Raw genomic sequence first — 18225 nt, 5'->3', positions numbered from 1 at the left:
CTCTCTCTGTCTCCCTCTGCCCCTACTACTCCTCTCTCTTAAAAAAAAATCTATCAAACATCACATAGTATAAATGATAGCTCTAATTTTGGTCTATATGGCTCTAAGGCAGATGATCTTTCAACCTCGCCACTTAAGAGGACTTTTCTTATAACGCATTTTGTTCATACCTAGTGAATGAACACACCCTGAAAAAGATCAGTTCTTCTGGGGGAGGAGGCAGGAACAAACACACAAACTCAAAGCTTACAAAAAATAAATCACTGAAATGTAAACAAAAATCCTTCCTTAAAGATTCTGGAGTATGACAGTTTCTTTGCTTTTGTAAAACTGCTCCATGCTTTGGTAAAATGTGCATGACTTGTGTGCACCTGTGTCAGGGTGGCATTGTCCTTTATCTGTCCCGTGTGCTCCAATGCCATTTCCTTGCCATTCTCTGGTACCTGGGAAGTACAGACTGGTCACATATTTCTGAAAAGGATGCACCTTTGGAGGAAAGTCTAATAGGCCACACGATTGAGGTGCTTTTACACAATATTGATGAGCTTACACAAGGCTCTTGTTTCTGCGGAGTCCACATTTCTGCACCTCTCATGGTGAAAAAGGTCCCCTTCCTGTGCCCTGCACACAGCAAACAGCCCTCTTGTGTTCCGCCCTGAACTCTAAGCCCTGGAGGCTAGTGTTCTCTGAGCAGTTTCCTCTGCTCTCTCAGCTCTGCATTCTCTTCCTCCTTGGCTGCTTATGTCTGAAAAATGGAGAGCTGCGGCAGGGATGTTGGGCAGGAAGTAGAAGGAAAATGAACAAGTACAGAGCGGAAAGGTCAAGAAATGAACATCTTAAGGCTGTGCAACGAGCACCTGCAAAACAAACCACTAATGCCCGGAGCCTCCAGGCCGCGAGCCCACACGTCAGAGTCTGGGGGGGTCATCACGTCCAGGTCGCTTCAAACACTGAGGGAGCACCACGTGCGTGGCCCCTAGCCCCAGTTCTAGGCACCAGACCGTGCTGCTCCTCTCTTAGAATCCATGATTCTCCATAGCGCCTTCATTCAGATAGATCTGACTTCTGGAATCTAGAGCCAGGATTCACAAAGTGAAAGCAAAAGCTAGGAAAGCACAACTAAAGTTATTCAAGGGAACTTTCAATATAAGAACTCCTTAATACGCATATTGGGGTTCTGAAGAACATCGGCCTTGCCTTTACAGCCCTTATTGGATGGGTGGGGGGGTGCAGCATATGTTGGGAGGCACTGTGAGTGGCAAGGCCACCCTTGGTTGCAAAAGAAAGGTCATTGCCAAGTGATAAAGGGGAAGGAGAGGGGGAAAGAGCCTTTCAGCACTTTTAAAAGCAGAAAAACAAAGCACTGTCCCCACCCTCCTTGCTCCCTCTCTACATTTCCTTGGTAAACTGAAGGTGGAATTAAAGTTCAATAAAGCCACCTGAGTTCCTCCTTCTACTTGGTCTATGCCTCAAATAATCCATTTGCCACCTGGAACCTTATCTGAAGTTTCTGTCTTTGATTATCTGCATGCAGATAAGAGAATCAAAGGAAATTTTTAGCTACGTGTTTCGCTACTAGGCTTAGGTAGAAAATTGGACTCCATTCCTGCAAAATAAAAGAATTAATTCATTTTCTAAAGGAAATTGTCCCTTTGGAAGAATTAGAAAGGGGAAGGGGAAAAAGCCACCAAGGCTTTGGAAGATAATGAAGCGCAAGAAAAGGCCTTGGGACAGCAAGGTCACAAGCCACCTCAGCCCCACTAAACACATCACCTGCAGAGAAAGTTGCCCAGGGGTCCGTGCACCTCCTTCAAATAAATCTCAGTATTTCAATCAGTATCTGAGGGAACTGTAATCAAGTTGTCTCCTCAAAACTATTCTTTTTTTTTCATGTTTTATTTATTTTTGATACAGAGAGAGACAGAGCATGAGAGGGGGAGGGGCAGAGAGAGAAGGAGACACAGAACCGGAAGCAGGCTCCAGGCTCTGAGCTAGCTGTCAGCACAGAGCTCGATGCGGGGCTTGAACCCAGGAACCGTGAGATCATGACCTGAGCTGAAGCCGGCCACTTAACTGACTGAGCCACCCAAGTGTCCCCTCAAAATTATTCTTAACTGACCTCAATTTTAAAAAGACTCTGGCAGAGGGAAAGTCATTAGTCAATGCAACATAACAAAGAAACTTCAAAAAAATGTGAAAATTATTGCCTTATTTTGTGGATCTCTCCTCAGATGCTAAAACCCACCTAAAAATTCCCTTCTCAGGGTGATGAGGTGGCTCAGTCTGGTTGAGCACCCAACTCCTGATTTTGGCTCAGGTCCTGATCTCATGGTTCTGAGACCGAGCCCCGCACTGTAAGCCCAGAGCTTGCTTGGGATGCTTGCCCTCCCTCCCTCACTGCCCCTTTCCTCCCCAAAATAAATAAATAAACATTTTAAAAAAATTCCCTTCTCCCTTCCCTCCTTATCCACATAGTTGTCCAAATAGTTAAGGAGAATTTGCCCCATTCTTTCACCTTTCACTCTCCATGACTCATGCAACAAATATCCAACCTCTGTCCCAGCCCAAGTTTTTGCCAGTGTCAGGCAAAATCTAAAAGAATCCACCTCTCTTTGTCTCTGTCACTGCCCCCATCTCTCTCCGCTGTCTTAGGTAGAGGCCAGGGCTCTCCAATCTTCACGGAATAGCTCCACCAACAGGGTCTCATTACCAAAAGCAGACAGTAAGGAACTTTCTGCAAAATATCAAGTAAATGGTGCACACCACTCACACACATCTTAATCTTTAACTGTCAGAATTGCTCTTTCTAAACTGCAAGCTTTCTATTCCCAGGAAACAAAACACTATACTAGATAATAAAAACAAATGAACATTTGGGGTTGCTCATTTAAGATACAAAAATGAGGAAATGTAGATCCTCAACCGACATGCTAATAAGGAATCTTTTTATTTGCCTCCCCTGTATCCAATACAATATAGGCTAGGATGATACATTAATTGTTCATATTTACTGAGGACTTGGGGTTCCTGGGTGGCTCAGTCAGTTAAGTGTCCAACTTTGGCTCAGGTCAAGATTTCATGGTTCATGAGTTCAAGCCCCATAGCAGGCTCTGTACTTACAGCTGAGAGTCTGGAGCCTGCTTCAGATTCTGTCTCCTTCTCTCTCTACTCTTCCCCTGCTCACATTTTCTCTCTCTCTCTCTCTTGCAAAAATAATAAACATTAAAAAAATTTTTTTAAATCACACACAACACATTTTAAAAAATATTTACTGAGCACATATCAAACTCTGTGTGGAGTGTTTCACTTAGGTCTCATGGTGATCCTGTGAGGAAGGTACCATTACTATCTCCATTTTACAGATGATCAGCTGAGGCCTACAGCGACTAGTGGGTGGCAGCACCACCCTCTGCCCCCAGTCTTCCCACAGGACCTAAACTCTAATGCCTCCGTGTTGACTGGGAGCAACAGAGGACAGGGTAGGACTCAGGAGACCGGCCTGGCCTCAGGTCCTACTGATTACCTGCCACTAGCTTGCTCTAAGACATTGAGTAAAATGGAGAAGAATTTGAAAATGTTTGGCCACACAGCGTTCTACCGATGTTTTCTAGTCCTTCCATTCTGATTTTCCGGAAATCTCAAATCAGAGTTTTCTGAGCCTTCGGCATTGCTGGGGAATGAAAGGAGGCAATCTTTGCAAAGGAGGAATAAAAAGTAGAAGCAGTGGGAGAGATGGGCAAAAGAGGTGAGGGGGGCATTGTGTCAGCGGTACTGGAACTAAAAAATATGCATAAAAAAAAGATTCACGGAAAAAGGGCATCATAAAAGTGACACAGACTTTGTGTCAAAGTGCCTGCATCAGAATCAAATGCATGCTTATTAGAGGAGCGGGCAAGTTACTTATCTCTCCATGCATTATTTTTCTCATCCGTTATATGAGGCTAATAGAAGAGCTATTCTGAGAAGTAAGTGAGATCAAACATTGATGTTTTTTAAATTAGCAACTGCAAAATAATAAGCATTCAATAAATGTTAGGTATTATCTACGCCAATGTTCTTCCCATTTTTGGTTAATATATCCTCTAACAGACTTTTCAAAAAACTTCCTCTTTGCAATTATTTTAACTGGCCAAAACTTTTTATTGCGATTTAGTGTGTCATTCTATGCAGAAACAGAGAAAAAAATTAAAGTATCTGGATGATTAGAAATAGTAACATTTGTTACTAAAAAAAATTGTTTCTGCTTTATTTATGTTTTTTTTCCTTAAATTTTTTATTTATTTATTTTTGAGAGAGGAGGAGCACAAGTGGGGGAGGAGCAGAGAGAGAGGGAGACACAGAATCTGAAGCAGGCTTCAGGCTCTGAGCTGTCAATGCAGAGCCCAACTCGGGGCTTGACCTCATGAACTATGAGATCATAACCTGAGTTGAAGTCAGATGCTTAACTGACTGAGCCACCCAGGTGCACCCCTATTTATTTATTTATTTTTAATTTTTTTTTAATGTTTTATTTATTTTTGATACAGAAGAGACAGAGCATGAGAGGGGGAGGGTCAGAGAGAGAAGGAGACACAGAAACTGAAACAGGCTCCAGGCTCTGAGCTAGCTGTCAGCACAGAGCCTGACGCGGGGCTCGAACCCACGAATGTGAGATCTGACCTGAGCTGAAGTCGGAGGCTTAACCGACTGAGCCACCCAGGCGCCCCTATTTTTTAAAGAGAGAGAGGGCACGAGCCAGGGAGGGATCAGACTGAAGGAGAGAGAGAAAATCCCAAACAGATTCCATGCGGTCAGTACAGAGCTCGATGTTGGGCTCCATCCCACAAACCATGAGATCATGACCTGAGCCAAAATCAGGAGTCAGACACCCAACCAACTGAGCCACCCAGGTGTCCCTGCATCAAACAAATTTTAATAGGAAATAAAGGTAGAAAAGTCTGTGTCAGAGGTCAGCAGCCTATCAAAGGATGAAGCCAAGGTTCTGACACTTCACACAGGGCCTGAGGAGTGCAAGTAGGAGGGGAAGAAGGACCATGTGATTCCTCGACTCTCTAAGCAATGACAGCAGCAGTGGCTTCCTGCGTTGTATAAACCAAAGCTATTAAGAAGTGCACGCACTCACATGTAACGGATTGTACCTACACTGTCCACTAATGCTTATTCAGTGACCAAGGTGCACAGGCTCTGCACTAAAGACCATATACTTCAGCTTTGTCTTCCGCGATCTGATGATCTATGGAGATATGGATAAATAATTATGAAAATGGTTCCAAAATACACCTTAGAAAATAAAAATGCAAAAAAAGAGCTAGTATGAAAAGCTCAGGGGCAGTGGGAGAGAAACAGTGGAGGCAGGTAAAGCAAGGCCAGGAATTGGGACAGACTTGGAGCCACAATGACAAGACTCCTGGGGCAGAGTGGCCCTTTGGTCTTTGTCACATGCATGTTTGAGAGATGAAGCACCAGTGTGACCTCTATTTTCATGTTTTCTATTCTCTCAGTGGAATTTTCAGCCTTCTTCTACCCAGAGCAAATCCTGCATCAGAAGGAGCCCAGTAAATAGCTGGTTGAATCAATAAATAAGAAAAGCTTATATTGGTGCATTTATTCAAAATGTTTTCACTTATTCAACAAGTCCTGTGATGGTTTTAAAATATACCTACAATTCTTTCATACTTTTCCCTTCAGAGACCAGAGCCTAATTCACCTCCCATTAAGTGTGACTGTATTTAATCACTTCTAATGAATACAAGGTGACAAATAGAGCTGAAATAATGGCCCACCTGAAACTAGGACATACAAGCCATAGCAGTTTACTTGCTCTTCCTCTTGAGTCACCTCCTCAGAGGGAAACCAGCAGCCATGTCATGAGGGCACCCAAACAGGAATCTGGGGAAGTTCACATGCAGAATATTGAAGGCCTCCTGTCAACAGCCATGTGAGGGAGCCATCTTGGAAGAGGAGCCTGTCCCCAGGCAAGCCTTCTGATGACTGGGCAACATCCGGACTGCAACTTCACAAGAGAGCCACCCAGCTAAACTCTTCCAGAATTCCCGACCCACAAAGAACTGTAACATAATAAATGTTTGTTGTCAAAAACTATGAAGTTGTGGGGTCATTCGTTATTCAACAATACATACCTAATACAAGACTCTACTACCCTACTAGGCGCAAGGCTCTGGAGATATGATGATATGTAAGCTATGTCTGTCCCCACCGTCACAGAGCCCAGTTGATTAGGCAGCACAGACAAAAAAAAAAACAAACAATTCACACAGAGTGACACATGCTCTCATAGAAAGAATGAGGTCCCAATGAGCAGGGGATTCAGAGAAACACAGAAGAGGGTCATCCAGCCCAGTCTAGGAGGTCACAGCCAAGTGATACCTAAGATTTAGATCCAATGATAAGCAGGAATTATCCAGGTATATCAGTCTGCTGGGGCTGCCATAACAAAGTAGCAGGGACTGGGTAGCTCAAACAAGGGAAATTTATTATCTCTCAGCTCAGAAGGCCAGAAGCCTGAGACCACAGTGTCAGCAGGGCTGTGAGGCTATGAGGCTGTGAGGCTGCAAGGTAGGGATCTGCACCCAGGACCTTTTCCTTGGCTTGTAGATGACCGTCCTCCCCATGTGTATCTTCACATCAGCTTCTCTATGCATCTCTGTGTCCAAATTTCTCTTTGTACAAGGACACTGGTCATATTGGATCAGGGCCCCATCCCAATGACTTCACTTTAACTTGACCATCTCTACAAAGAACTGACTGATCTTCAAATAAGCTCACACTCTGAACTCCTGGGGATTAGGATTTCAGCATATGAGTTGGGGGGTTGGGGAACAGGATTCAGCCCATAGCACTAGTTAAAGCATAGGAGGACATGGGGGGATAGTCCCAGCAGACGGATTAGCATGTCCTAAAGACCATAGAGGTAAGATGCAGAATGCTCAGTTGGAGAATTATGACCATGAAGTGAGGGACTATAGCAAAGCTGGGGCCAGATCATACAGGATCTTACAAGTGATGTTAAAGCACTTAAATTTTATCCTCAGAGCAGTAGCAACCATTGAAAAGGTTTATGTAGGGGAGTCACATCATCAGATTTGCAGTTAAGAAAAGTGACTATGGCTGTCTGGCTGAGAATGGCTTGGTGGGAGCAAGAATTCCCACAGGGAAGACCAGTAAGGTTACTGCAGACGGCCAGCAAATGAAGATGATGCTGGGCTCCTGGGTGGCTCTGTCAGTAAAGTGTCGAACTTTGGCTCAGGTCATGATCTTGCAGTTTGTGGGTTCGAGCCTCGTGTTGGGCTCTATGCTGACAGCTCAGAGCTGGAGCCTGCTTTGGATTCTGTGTCTCCCTCTCTCTCTGCCCCTCTCCCACTCACACTCTGTTTCTCTGTTTTTTTAAAAATAAATAAACATTAAAAAAAATTTTTAATGAAGATGGTGGTATGTACTAAGGTGGTAGTGACAGCATGGGGAAACAGAAGATTCAGGACATTGTAGAGTTAGAAACAACAGAACTGGTTGAAGGAAGAGCCCTTGGTGGGAGTGGGACAAGGAAGAATCAAGGATGATGCTGAGTCCCCCTGCTTAAGTCTCCCCATGGCACCTTTCACAGAGACAGGATGCAAGAAGAGGGTTTCGGGTAAAGAGGACCAGTCTAGCATTAGACCTTTTGGGTTCAAGGTTACTGTGAGTCCTGCACACTAGCTGGGTTCCAGCCGTAGAAGATACCTGGTCTGGAGACCGAAGCTTGGGAGCCATTCAGGTGAAGCCACTAATTGAATCCCTGATAACGAAGTAATATCTCTGAAAATGAGAGTGCCCTGGGGCAAGGGAACATATCTTTGGAAGCACCCACAGGGAAAGACAAAGTACTGCCCTGAGAGCTGGGAAGAGAATCAGGAAATGAAGAGAATAGAGTCATTCAAAAGATGGCAGTCAGCAGCAAATTATGCTAAAGTCAAGTATAAGCACTAGTTGTGCCCATTGAATACAGTGACAAGGACATTGCTGATGCCCTTGGTAAGCACTTCAACCTCCATGATGCTCATGTGGAGTCTATAAAGTAATGTTAACAGTCTTAAACATATTAGAAAGATCCTTCTGGGGTGTCTGGATGGCTCAGTCAGTTGAGTATCTGACTACAGCTCAGGTCAGATCTCATAGTTTCTGAGTTTGAACCCCGTCAGGCTTTGTACTGACAGCCCTGAGCCTGCTTCAGATTCTCTGTCTCCCTCTCTCTCTGCCTCTCCCCTGCTCATGTGCTCGTAGACACTCTCTCCCTCTCTCTCTCAACAATAAATATTAAACTATTTTTTAAGTAAAACAAAAGAGTGATCCCTCTTTCTTTACAAACAGATAAATGGGGAGCTCCTTAGCCACCGGTATCACCCCCAAAATCCTTTCCAAGCAGGTATTCCAAACGGGATTGGCAGAATGGCCCAAGTTTTCCCACTAAGCCCAAAAGAGAGTTCACCAAGACAGCCCTGAGGTAGGACCATATTAAGAAGAACCTACGAGTAAAGGCATTGACGTACTTCAACACACACCAAGTCCACCCAACGTCCTACTGGAACACAAAAAACAAATCTTTCTTCAGGGAAATGTGGAGAGAGAATTAATGACTAGTGCTGTCACAGGTTCAGGCAGGACCCTGTCCAAAAGGGGCCCTGGCAAGCTTTTCTTTCCCTGGACAGCACGGCCTCTCTGCCTGTTTGAAATTACTAACAACCCTACAGCCATCACTCAGCCTCTGCCGTCTCTCCTCCCTTATCCAGAAAATAAGAATGACAATACACCTCAGCACAAAGGGCTGACTGGGGATTAATGAGGTTACTTAGCACAGTGCTTGGCACAGAGTAAGAGCTCAGGAAAATATTTTTGTTATCATAAGTAAACTCACACTGTGGATATTATACATATTATTAGTGCACCCACAGAAATCCTTCTTTGTGCACCAGAACTAGGAGCCTGTGGGTCATTCTCACCCTCCCTATCACTACCTGCACCTCCACTACCCTGCCCTGCCCACACTGCTGTCCAAGAACAGGAACTCAGTCTCACGATTCCTATCACACGCCCAGTGTCCCGTGTGCCTGGCACATGTCGGTAAGTAAACAATGCTTGTGGAATGAGTTAATAAATTCCAAGTGTATCTACTAAAATGTACTGATGGGAGTAGAGACACATTGCTTCCAGGAATGGAAAAAAGTCATGTACGGCAAGTCATGGAAAGGTTGGCACATCTGAAGAGAAAAGGATCTGGGGCTAGCACCATATTGTGGATGAAACACATGGCGCTCCACTGTTCAACCAAGTTCAGATAATGAGCAAAGCAACAGAGCAACCTGACCACACAGCAGGAAGAAAAGATAACAGCGGGTTTTGTTGGGTTTTTGCCATTGCAGGGGGATCTCCCTTTGTAGGCAACGGAACCTGGAGAGCAGTTACAGACACACGCCTATCTCGTGGTAAATGCCAAGGGGTTGCAAATTTCTATCGCATCATTAATCGTGGGTAGAAGTGGCAAGGGTTCTGATGAAGCGGTGCCGATTTGGGAACACCAAAAAACAAACAAACCCCCAACATAATCTAGCAAAACCCAACAAATTACATGACATTTCAGACCCAGCAGGAGACAAAACCCAGACCCCCAAAGAGGAAGTGATGTATTCACCCTGGCCAAACAATGAAGTCAACACTTTGAAAGGAGAAGAGAAAACCAAGTAAGTACAAAGGGACAGCCGAAATTCCTTCAAAGAACATGGAAGGTTGTGTTTGAAGGGGCTGCATTTAGCAGCATCATATCCCTTTCTCAATCTCTCTCTCTCTCTCTCTCTCTCTCTCTCTCTCTCTCCTCTCATCAGCCCTTGTTGGCAAACACTTAGGGGCTCCCAGCCTCTGAATGAACAAAGAGAAACTAAAGTCTCCTTCCCTTTACTAACAGAAGTCAAGCAAGTGACACACCCCAAGGTCAGCGTGGACAAGCATGGAGGGAGGGGGAGGGGATGTCACAGAGCGGCTATTGGAAAGATGGTCCAACGACTCCCAATGCTAGTTATCCAGTGCACACTTAGAGTTGACAATTAAGATGCAATCTTCCATGTAATGAAGGCCCTCCGAATCCCAGTTATCTCAAAGAAACGTAAACATTAATTAGATGTTCCCAATGCCTCCAGGGGAATTCTATGTTCATCTTTCACTGAACTGAGAAACTGAGGTACAGAGAAATGAAGGAAATTGCCCGAAGGAGGGCTGTGTGAGTCAGCAGCCTGACCAGGAAGCCGGGGCTGTGACTCCTCACTTCCTGGTTTCCTCTCTAAATAGTAGAGCACATTCCCTTCAAGAGGCCACTTTCCAGGACAGAAGGCAAAGGAGATTCGGGTCATTCTGGGGAGGAGCAAGATGCCTGCCAGGCAGACACACAGGTCAGCAGATACTGAAGTTTCTTCCAAGATGGGGCTTTCCCCTTCCTTTACCAGCGTTTCTCAGCCAGGAGAATCAATCTACCCCATCCTGACTTCCGGTTCCTTAAACGGGCGTCATCCCCTGCTCACCATTCTGAAGCAGTGGCCACACAAACTAGCTGCACTCTTTGTCCCCAGAGCCCCAGAACCCACTTGTGGCCGCGAGTGTGCCAAAAGCTTCCCATGTGTGCCGCGCATTGTAAAACTCTGGCACGTGCTTCAGCAAATAATTTTGTCCTCCGTAATGGCCACCAGAAAGGTTGTTTGGGGAGCCATCCCTCTGAAGCAAGAAAGGAAAAGAAAGAAAAGAAAAGGCTGTAATAGCTTATTAGAAGCCTCCAAAGCGGAGTGAAAGTTTAACCAGCTCTAGGGAAGGTACACACACGCTACTCCCACAAACTGTTTGAGGACTTTCCACTTTTTTGTGTGCTGGGGCTAGATTCTGGAGCAAAGGGGCAGCAGCAACCATTCTAGAAGTTATATCATAGGTGGTGTAACTACCTTTTGCCCACCCCAGTGGGCCACTCATGCCTGGTCTATTTTAAGAGCCATCTGCGGGGTGCCTGGGTGGCTCAGTCGGTTGAGTGTTCGGCTACAGCCCAGGTCTTGATCTCACAGTTGTGGGTTCGAGCCCCACATCAGGCTCTGTGCTGATCATTTAGCTCAGAGCCTGTCTTCAGATACTGTGTTTCCCTCTCTCTCTGACCCTCCACTACTCACACTGTCTCTCTCTCTTTCTCTCCCTCTCAAAAATAAATAAAAAACATTAAAAAAAAAAAAGAAAGAAAGCCATCTAAGCCTGCTACCTGGGACTTGGGTAGTGTTAAGGGTTTAACCTGCCTCATCTGGTCATAGAACAACAGCAAGAGCAAACCATCTCAGCTGCTGAATTTGTGGTGTGAAATACTGCTTTTTCTCCAGCATAAAATTTACAGGCACAGTGTAAACTACAACTGTAACTCAAATCAACCAGCTTTGGAGGGAAAAACATAGACGCACCTTTTTACTTGGATTTCTTTGTTATTCGGGCAAGAGGGCAAACAGTATTATAAAGTTGAGCTCTTTCCCAAACGCTGGGCTAAGAGCCAGAATCCCAGGCAGGCAGGTGTAACAGGCCTCGGGTGTGCAAAGGCCCTGTTCATCCTCTTGGTCTTATGTTTGGGGGATGCTGGCTTCCCTCTTTGCCACTGGCAGGCTACCAGTTCTCAGGGACCAACCTCATACCATATTTCAGCTATTGCCACAAAGAATGCAGCTTCTTGGTCTCTCTGGGGGGTCTTAGTTGCTTTAAGAGGCAGCATTCTGGTCTTCTCACAGTTCTGTCTCCCACCCCCCCAGGGGGCCAGTGGGGGGTGTTGCTACCTGCCCATTAGCACATGCTCTCTGCATACCGCCTCACTGCTTCAGACCCAGAAATCACTGCTCCCGGCCTCACGGAGACACCCTCCTTCCTCCCAAACCCCCAATATAAGAAGTGGCTCCCTTTAACTTCTGTACCAAGGGAGTGGTGAGGATGTATGCAGGCGTATGGAACATTCCATATGATGTCAGCCCATCCCACTGCCTACATTTGGTTTTTGCCTTCCTAATAAGAAAGGGGGAAGAGTTTATTGCTGGCAGATGATCCTCTTAGATTTTATGCAGGGTTGGTTGGAAATGCTTCATCTCCCTCCATCTCAAAATGAGAGGGGCCACTGAGGAAGATGACCAGATAAGTCCTCATCTGATGGTAAAATGGCTTGAGGTCCAAAAAAGAGTTTAGAGGTGAGAGTAAATCCAGATCAAAGCCCTCGAAAAAGGCTAGTGGTGAAGTAAAACTAAGAAGATGTCCCATTTTTTTAGCCACCATATGTGTCCGATAGTGAGATCTTTCAGCTTCCACGTCATTACTGACTTAATAGCTATCGTGTGCAATACCCTCTTAATTAACTTCTACTTAGACAAATAATAATCTCCCTTTCTGTAGGAAAGCTAGGACTCATTCACCTAAATAAGATTTTCCCTCTTCTTTAAGGTAGTAAGATCAATGTAAGTCTTTCAAAATCTCCTCTTTTTTTGATGACTATTGCTAGAAGTGAAAAGTTAGAAAGGCTGGAATAATTAGGTTAAGTCATAACTAGCCCAGTGCCATCTGCAGGTTGAATGCCCAGATGATCTTGGTAATAGTTAAGCCACTTACTAACCTACTGCTCGCTGGGAAGAGATAAAGGAAAAAGTGACTAATGATGGATGGCCTAAGGAAACAGCTGTCATTATTTTGGTTCAGTTTACAGCAATTCTCGCTTTCTAAAGATAAGAATAGGCAAGTGCATAAGTCATTAGACCCTAGGGCTGGTGAGGAGGCCTCACAGTTCAGCTCCTCTCTGAAGAGCGGTCGGTGCTGATGGAGGGTTTGGAGACAGACCTAAGTTCAAATCTTCCTTCTGTCACTTACCAGCTGCATGACCTTAGGTAAATTACTTAACCTCCTTTACAGCATCAAATTCCTCATCTGTCAAGTGGAAAAATAATAGTATTCACCTTATAAGGTTGTAAAGATTAGCATAACATGCCAGGTGCAGAGTAAGGGCTTAATCAGTGGCAAATAATTACTGGAGAGTAAATAAAACGAAGAGGATTTGTTAATAAACACGACTCTTCCAACTAATCCCACCTCCAATTATGATTTGGGAGCTCAGTGTACCATCCTTCACCCTGGAACCCCACTCAGCAACGATGCCATCTGCTAGCTTGCTCGCTGTAATAATTCAAGACTAAAGGCCCTTAAAAAAATACCCCGCAGAAGACAGCGTATAGAAAGCAAGTAGAGCAACATAGGGAATGAAAATTTATTCTGTCTGAAGAGCCTTTGGAGGCATTGTGCACAACATTTGCATTTCTGACAAGATGCACCCACTAGTAAGTGTCCATTACTGTTAGAAGTTCCCGCAGAGATCTCAATCCTGGGTATCTCAGGTCTCACAGTGTGCATGGATTGGAAAAACTCTTCTTGGCTTGGAGCATAGAAGTGAATACCTTAAGTATAAAAAAGTGGCAGAGAAGGTATGCCTAGAACTTCTGGTTCCAAGAGCCAAATGATAAAACAAATCCATGAAGGCATCCAATTATCCCTGGCACCATTTCATCTTGGGCATCATATAATATATAGTGAAACAAAGAAATTATTATGTGTCTCCTAGAATAAAGAGAGAGAGAGAATTTGCTTTACCAAACGTATGAAGAAGAGCTTCTCATGTCCCCTACAGACCTGGTTCTCTTTTGTTTTTGGCTCCCTCCGTGGGTAAGATGGTACCTATATTTTTTGTACTCATCAATTTAAGAGATACATAGAAGAGAGTGAGAGTATAAATTCAGAACAGCTTTCCAATGCATCTGTAGTTTATTCGTTAACGACAAACACGTACATTTGGGCCAAGTACATTTCTAGGCCAGTCATTTTATTATTCAGTCTACAGAGTGATGCACATAAAGCGTCTCTGACCACTTACCTGGTGTCCTGAGGGTGTATTCAGCCACCAGCTGGGAGCCACTGACTTAAAGCACAAACATGATGTGACGGCAGGAAGGAATGCTCGACACATCCTGAAAGCGTTTTCTGCAGTTTAAACAAGGTGAGAGAAAACTACTTTCACCTAAACATCTGATTGTATGAAGATACTCTCATTTGGAAACTATGCTTCTCATTTCTGTGTGCTTGGAAATCCCACCCGTGCTATAGTTTTCCAGCTCCCTACCAAACAATTACCAATAAAATATTTACTGAATGATAATGACCTTGCTTATAACCTCCATGGTGTCTATCCCTTTAATTAACCACATGCACTGTTGTCTTTGCGATGTTTTGATAGTTTCCAGATGCAAGTATACCTTATATGACTAGAAAGAGGGGGGGGGATAAATACTCAGTCACTTAAAAATAGAACCAGAACTGTAGCTACCACATGTGTTTTAAATATATTACCCATACAATTAAGAATACAGTATTATAAACCAGCTCTATAAATCTTATAATAAAAGCAGTAACACACCAACTCTTCTTAGCCACAAAGGGGCCCTTAATGCTATTATAGATTCTATGATAATGTGGCTTTGGGATTGGCATAATATTGTGTAGTAAGAATGTTAGCTAACTGAGATAAACCGAAGCACATCCCCTCTGTGCATCTAAAATGAAGCGGGGAAATCCTGCAAGACAGGACCAAGCTCAGAATGTACTGCCTTCAGTATTCCTGGAAATCCTTCTGATTTTTACTGCCATTTAAAAGCGCTAAGAGAGTTTAATTTTCAGACAGGGCTTCAGGCATTAGTCTGTGGACAACACAACTGAGATTCTTTGCCTTCCTCACAGACCTGAACTAACCCAGGAGAGTGAGGAAAGGTCTGTGTTGGTGTGAATACAGTCTGTAAATGTTAAAGGTGCTAGCCTATGCAAATGTCAGCAATTACTGATTACACTTCTCCCTGACCTTGACTCAACAGGTAGGAGAAATAACTTTCTGAAACTTCCAAAAAGGAGGTATTTCAACATTATGACGAGAATCCACCCCCCACACACACACATAAATGTAGAGATAAAAAGCATGGCACTCTCACATACCTACTTCCTGGTTTTGGTGTCCCGCATCTTATTTCATTTACAATCTTCATTGCCCCCCGAGCCCCTACCAAAAAGAAAGCTGGATTATTTTAGTAGCAGACATCACACAATTTCAGGGCAAATATTTCACTATATATGCCTAAGACACGAGAACTCCTTTACAAAAACAGCATTAATCGCAAACCCACTTAAACCAGTGGCAATAATTCATTAATAGTCTCTAATACGTGCAAATTTCCCCAAATGTCCCATATTCATTTTTTATCAGACATGTCTTCAACTTTTAAGGATAGTGGCTGTTTTTTAAGGAACTCGGCTGAAATCCCCTTGCAGTTCCTCTTAGAAATATTTCTTTAAATAAGTGCTTAGTCATGGGGCATTTTATCAGACGCAACAATCGCCCGAGGCCTTTACTGAGATGAGCCCACACAGCACAACAGTAGAAACAGACTCTGCTAACGCTTTTCCTCACCGTCTCTTACCATAGGCCAGCACCTAACAGTGCAAAGGGCCGAGAGTCAACAAACTTTGATTCTAATCTTAATTCAGTCATTAGATAACTGTATAACCTTGAGCAAATCCATTTTCTTCTCTCTGTGGCTCACTTTCCAGGCCTATGAAATGTGTAATCTCTACATTTTTTCTGGCTCTCAAAGTTCAATATGTTTGATTTTATGTTTGATTAATTTCAAGTCCTATATCGTCATGATGTTACCTGCAAAGACAGGAACAGGTCTCTTACGGAAGAGAACAGGGAATTTTAAATCATCAGACCAGTCAAATCTTGACTTGAGTTCCCTTGGGTAAGTCATTAACCTTTCTAAGCCTCAATGTCATACTGCATTACAATGATTTGTTGTACTTATCCATCTCTCCTACCAGAGGCAAACTTCTACAGAACGGGATGTTCTCATATTCACCTTTCTATCATCAAAGCCTCATGTCATGTCCAGAACCCGGTAGACACTTGATAAATGCCGCTTACACAAGCAAATGGACAAGTATCTGAGGGCAAAGAGTGACTGTCCCATCTACCTTACAGGATAATAGTACAGTGAAAAGGGGCTAGACTATGAAAATGCGCCTTTTAAATTACACATTTTAAAATAGTAAATATTATTTGTATTTGAAACATTCCAAATAGAGTATTTTTTTTTTCACTTACAAAAATCTGAACTTGCCCGTCACCTTTGGTAAGGGATGAATGACAGATTTACTTTTTCTTATGCTAAATTACAGCTTTCTGTAAGTTTTTATAAGCTTGCTTGCTTGTTTTTTTCTCCTTTCTTTAAAAAATTTTTTTTCTGTAATGAGCTTTTGGGGTGACTGGAATAATTGGCCAGCAGCTTAGAGCCAGTCTAATTTAATAAAGCATTTTTATCAACTTCTACGAATCAAAATAATGCAGGAGGTTATATATCAGATACATGAATTTTCTGATGAACTGAATGTTCACTGGGATTAGTTCCCTAAAAATGATACTGATTCAGTTGCTACTATAGCTGAATGTGAACAGTTCTGTGCATATTTCCCCAAATGGTCTCTGTCTTTTATGTAATGATACTCAACTGAGTTTATCATTTAATGACCTCTGATCACACTCAGGTACTATTTTGAAATGTGAACATTTTCCCTTAACTGTGTTCAAATCCGTCACAACTACCAGAGCAGCATTTCCTGAAAGGAATCCTAAGCCTCAACAATAATGCTCACAAAACCCAGTGACTGGACGGATGCATTTAGGGAAGTCTGCGTATGATAACTTCTCGGTGATTCACAATCACCTCAGTACACAGAAGATTCTGGAAAGTCTTGCTATAAGATATTTGTTGCATTTCTTTGTTGTATAACAAACTTGTGTATCTCAGCATTTCTCAAACTTCCTTATTTCACGTCAGTAAAAAAGAAAACCACTGCCTAGCAAACTAGAATTCAAAGCTAAGATTCCACCAAATAGGACACCAGAGATGTTAAAATTCAAAAACACGTGCATCTCAGGATCAATGAGATGTGGTATGTGACCACAGAACCCTTTATTAGAAACATCACCTGTGGCCATACCGAGGCTCCAATGTTCTCTGGAACATTCTGGAAAACATGCCCTGGCCTAGAGCTTTCACAGTTCTATCAGAGGAAGCAGGTAAAAGACTATCCTTTCCTATTAAGGGTAAGAATTGTGAAGTTAAAAAAAAAAAGGACATACTGGTCACCCGTTTTAAGTGTGAAACATCTTGTCACCTTGTTCAGTTAAAACTTGCCAGGTGCACATCGGAATGTAACTGTCCAGCTGCCCTCAACGAGCATGTAAATCTCTTTAAATTAAGATGGCATGTAATTAAATCATTCAGCCCGCTGACGGGCTCCTCAGCGCAGGTAGTTTACTTTCACTTGAAGTAACCCCCACACCCTGCAGTGACTCAACTTCATAACACCACCATTACCATCCCTAGCACTTTACAGGCTAGGCTGGGGCATAAAGCATCAGTAACTCGACAGTGAGTCAGATGAAGTATGTGAGTGTTGGGAGAAGGTTGGAGGGACTCATAAATCCGCTTCCAGGGAAAGGGTGCGGTGGACGGCCAGGGCTCTTCAGCACCCCCCCACCCCGCATGCCTCAGTGCACAGGCCTGGCCCCAGCAACCCGCTTACAGCCTTCACCATCCTGCCAACCCGACGGCTGAGGAGGTGTGGGCATGACTTCGGGGACAGCCTGTACCTCCCCCAGGCTGGCCCACATTCCCCACCTTTCCCCTCACGCCTAAGCTTAGCCCCCCTTGACGCTTCTGAATATCTGAACTGGGCGAATCTATCTTTCTGGACGCGAATCTGGGGCTTTCCCCAGGCTCTCCGGGCTGGGAGGACCGGCCCGAGCAAACAGCCGATGACCCCGGGAGGCCTGGGTCACCTTCACACTCGCCTCGGCCCCGCACCTCCCCCGGGGCTGGGGCCTGCCTCCCGCAGCAGCGCCCCCCACCCCCGGCCCAAGCCCAGCCGGGAGCCGCGGGGCGGGGAGGAAGGGACTTGTGCGGGCTCGGCCGCTCTTCCCAGGGCGCTGCATCCGCCGCCGAGATGCTGGCAGCTGGGGGACGGCCTCGCGCGGCCCTCTCCTTATTTATCCACCCGGCAGTTTCCATGGCTCCGCCGCCATCCTCCGCC

The 18225-nt window shown here is 44.3% G+C and overlaps 1 long non-coding RNA gene across 2 annotated transcripts; it reads right to left on the bottom strand.

Annotated features, from left to right (window-relative positions):
- Positions 1-13265: 13265 nt before the first annotated feature.
- LOC115296229 lies at positions 13266-17258 on the bottom strand. Of its 2 annotated transcripts, XR_003910794.1 has the most exons (4): positions 17119-17258; positions 15070-15133; positions 13961-14067; positions 13266-13647 (listed from the first exon to the last, which is right to left on the bottom strand). It is a non-coding gene; the product is annotated as an uncharacterized LOC115296229 (long non-coding RNA). The 2 variants fall into 2 exon arrangements; XR_003910793.1 differs by lacking the exon at positions 17119-17258 and having other exon boundaries at positions 15070-17099.
- Positions 17259-18225: the final 967 nt, after the last annotated feature.

Source organism: Suricata suricatta, chromosome 7, assembly GCF_006229205.1.
Source record: "Suricata suricatta isolate VVHF042 chromosome 7, meerkat_22Aug2017_6uvM2_HiC, whole genome shotgun sequence".
Taxonomy (NCBI): domain Eukaryota; kingdom Metazoa; phylum Chordata; class Mammalia; order Carnivora; family Herpestidae; genus Suricata; species Suricata suricatta.
This window is presented reverse-complemented; position numbering and strand designations above follow the sequence as displayed.